Raw genomic sequence first — 4,607 nt, 5'->3', positions numbered from 1 at the left:
CCTGGTAAAGTTTCCTACTTCATTTCTCAACAAGTCCTTTATTAAACTAATTCCACCAGAAATGCTTCTGTTTTAGAAAATCTTTCTCGGCCAGCACCGACGCAGTTTTTTTCTTTCAACACTATTTCCTTTTATTATTAAATATGCAGCTGATGCAAGTAACAGGTCTTGTTCAGATATTTTTTCAAATTTCAAAATTGACGATAATGTGCACATAAACAGAATCTACAACGAACTGCCCGTCATCAGCCAGCGAACAATTGTGCAACCGTTTGCGTTCCGTTTGCGAGCTGTTCACGAACTATGTCTGAGCTTAGGCGTGAATTCTGTTCGCGAACTGTTCGCAAACAGCTCGCAAACAGCTCGAGAACTGTTCGCGAACATTTCTACCCAGTGTGGACCCGGCATTAGAAATTGGCAGCACCCGTGATGTACACTGAGTCCCATCGAAGTTGTCGCAGTGAAGTTGGCGCACAAACACATTTACGCCGCGTCGGTGAGCCGATAGGTGAGGTGCCGACGACGAGGCGTGAATGCGTGGCCAACTTCACTGCGACAACTTCGATGGGACTCACAAGGAGACCTCACAGCAGTTGGGTCATCGATTTTGATATAACTTTTTCTGGTGAATCTTGATGAAAAATAAGTTGACTCGTGTTTGGCCGTTTTCGTCAATACTCAATATTTAAAGAGATATTTAATATTTTAATTCTCTGATATCCTTAAGTATTAAATTGATAAAGCGCTTATCGACAGCCGTGTTAGGGAAACGGGTAAAGTAGCAGGCTCGTTGAACTACACCGTCGTGAGTTCAAATCCTTTGAGGCTAATTCATTTTTTTCTAAATTTTTTTAGTTTCTGCTTTTTTTGTTCTGTTTTCTTGTTTTTAATTTATTATAATTTTGTCATATGTATTATTTACAATTTATGGGATGGTACACATCGTAAAACTTCAGTCAAATTTTGTAACTTTAATATTACGGGTGGGCTTCAAAATTAAATTTAACTAATTTTCATGATTTTGAATCCCAGTACGTGTATCTTGTCGCTTAACGGCGACCAGAATATCACTTTACCCTAACCTAATTTAATTCACTGATTAGGTAGAGTAGATTGGATTAGGTTAGGCTATATTAAATTCCCAGGTGCCATTATAGCTACGATACATTGAAATCATGAATGCAGAAGTACACAAGGTATACAGTAATGCGTCGAAATAAGCAAGTGGCTCGGGACCGAACAGTTGCTTATTTCGAAGCAGGTATGCTATTCGGCTTGACTTTGTTCTCGAAACGGGACGATAGAAAACGCGAGAAACGAGTGAGAGATCAGAGGTAGCGGCAAATCATAAAGTGATCGGCTGAGCAGCGATGTTATGTTTCAGACAAGGATAGAATATAGCATGCCTTCTCATTCTCGCACTCTGCTTTATTTCGAAGCAAATATACCAGACTGAGAAAGCATTATATATATTCCATCCTTCGTCTACTAACCGATGTCACTGCTCAGTCGAGCGTGAAAATTAACCTAAACATCGGCTTCGCGCTTTCATGGACCTCTCACTCATTTCTCGTACCTCTCACTTTGCGGGCGACTTCAAACAAAGAAGAGGGGATAGCGAGTTGCTTATTTCGAAGCAGAGACCACTTGCTTATTTCGAAGCATTACTGTATATTGGTCATTGGTCGCCGTGCGGTTGCCTGCAGAAACAGTAGAAAAACGGCGATCCCATACTAATGCGTACGTTGTCACGGACACGCACGGATGGCCAGAATTCAATGTTTTAGTTTCAACAGTTTTTCGAAAATATCTCGAAAACTAAGGCCGAGCGGCGGTTATATGTGTAGGAAAAAGTTGTTCAAAATGTTGAGTTTTACAATATATTTAAATTTCAACAAAATCGGTGAGGTGTAACCTAATCTCAATAATTACCAAAAAGAGTTAATATTAAAAAAGTTACAGTGCTTTATTATGAACTACCAAACTCTACCTCTCATCAAAGATGCCGCGACGTGTGTCGCGTGACTGACTCGAAGAAACAAAACATAGGCGTCGAATAAGAAATACATAGGTGTAGGACAAAACCGACGAACACTGTCAGCAGGGAAACAAACGAAGAACTAGAGAGATTTTACTGAGCGGCGCGATATTTGAAGCGCCAAGTGAGAGCTAACATAGCGTATACGCGATATTAAACACCATTAGTGCCTGCACGTGGTCATTTGCGGAAGAGCCACACTCGAGGGGCTAAAGTGCCACATGTGGCTCGCGAGCCACGGTTTGCCGACCACTGCAGTAACATATTAAATTCGTTTTGCTGACTGGGAAGCTGTGCCCCCCAGACCCCTCCTATCAACTACGCTAACTAATACCAATTTATTTTTAAATAATTATCTTTGTACTTTAAGGCGGGGACTCCGCCATTATTATTTTCTTTTAAACGCAGTACAGTAATGCTCGGCTAAATTTCACTGAAACCTGCTCGGTTAAATTTCCAAGACCCAGCCCCACTCTTCTTCCACCACTCAGCACAGCGAGCTCGGCGAAACCTGATCTCAGTAGACAAGGACAGAAAATGAATACAATGAAAAGAAAGAGAACAGACGCACATCAAATGGATGCTGCGACTGGAAAAAATAAACATGCAGTAAAGAAAATTTTATTTTCAGTCATTTTTGTCTTACGTTTATAATTGTAGCACCGATGGATAGTTGACATTCTTCCGATTAAAATGAGTCCAAACACAATATAATTTTAACCATATTTACTGTACATGATCCATTATGATTAACACTACGTGATTTCTTATGAAATTATTAGATAACGTAAATACAATCCGATTTACATCGTGTTTGGACTCATTTCAATCAAAAGGATCTCAATAATCCAATGGTATAATTTGCATAAAAATAAGTTGAAAATGACTGATAGTGAAATTCTCGTTATTGCATGTTCACTTTTTTCACTCGCTGCATCTCTTTGAAGTGCCGTGCCTCGACCGTCGCTGCTAGACGTAGTACGTCTATCTCGCTTCCTCCTATCGTATCTATTCTCTTACTCTGTCAAGTTCTACTTGAGTCAATTCTCGGAATAAAAACGCTACCCTGCTCGCGTTAATTTCACTGCTGACTCCCGAACGTAGTGAAATTTAGCCGAGCATTACTGTAGCTATTGTTGGATTATTTGTATTTTCTAACTAAACAAAAATGAATTGTGGAGTTGAGGGGCACTGGGTGCATTGTATAGAAAAGGTCTAACTTTGTAACCAGAGTCAATGGGCCTCTGGCCGTATCTAAACTTATAGGCCTGAGTAATAAACACGTTGCAGACCCAGGCCGTTATTTTTCTTTCTAAAGTGGGCGCCGGATTTTCTGCGTTGCATTCGTAGAAAGCCTCACTTCGTGGTTCAGCTTTCATGGGTAAAGACATCCTTCCATGCTTACAATAAAGTCTGATTTTTGATTTAATATTGTGAGTATTATTGAATTCAAACCCCATAATCTAATAGGTTATGGGCCCAGATACGTTTTTTTTTTTCTAAACACTGGTGATTTTTTTTTACGTTTAAATAATAATAAAAACAATACAATTATAATATAGTGTAATATAAAGTTATAAGGTGATAATTTAAGTGACTCAAAACACTAAAGTGATTGAAACGTATAGTGTATAAGTTTTTTGTTCTTATATAGTTCTTATTTTAAGATAAAAATGGAAAACATTCAAGTGAAAAGAAACATTAAACCATTTGATGGTGAACGCTATAGTGTATGGAAACTCAGAGTGCGTGCTCTAATGAGTGAGTTAGATGTAATTGGTGCGATTGAGGTCCCAGAACAATTAACGATTGACTGGATCAAAAAGGAAAGAATCGCGAAAAATGTTATTGTGGAGCATTTGTCTGACTCTTTCCTTGGTTTTGTAAAGACTGGTATGACAGCTAAGGAAGTATTGCAAAGTTTAGATGCTATCTACGAGAGGAAAAGTTTAGCCACGCAATTAGCATTGCAGAAAAAGTTATTAACTTTAAAACTACAAGGTGATACACCATTAGTAAAACATTTTGTGATTTTTGACGATTTATTAACCGAGTTAAGTGCAGCGGGAGCTAGATTAGATGAGACAAATAAAGTGTCTCATTTATTATTGACATTACCCGGAGAATATGATGGTGTGATAACGGCCATCGAGACTTTGTCGGAAGACAATTTAACACTAGCCTTCGTAAAGACGCGATTGTTGGATCACGAAGTGAAGTTAAAAACAGACAATACTAATATAAGTAATAAAGTGCTTCAGGCACAAGTGCCTAGTTCTAGTTATAAATTTAATAATAAATATAAATCGTTTAAGAATACAAATAAGAAAGGACAAAAATTTTTTAAACACGGTAAAAATATGCCGTTCATGAAATGTCACCATTGTGGTAGGAAGGGCCACAAGATTCGAGATTGTTTTTATTATAAGCGAAGTTTGAATCATGGAGCTGAAAATAAGAACGCTCAAATTGTTCATATAAGCGAACCATCGACATCGAAAGAGAGTGCGTCTGGATTTGCTTTCATGGCCGGGAATTTTAAAAATCAACATATTGACAATTTAACCTT

This window comes from Osmia bicornis, unplaced genomic scaffold, assembly GCF_907164935.1.
Source record: "Osmia bicornis bicornis unplaced genomic scaffold, iOsmBic2.1, whole genome shotgun sequence".
Taxonomy (NCBI): Eukaryota; Metazoa; Arthropoda; class Insecta; order Hymenoptera; family Megachilidae; genus Osmia; species Osmia bicornis.
This window is presented reverse-complemented; position numbering follows the sequence as displayed.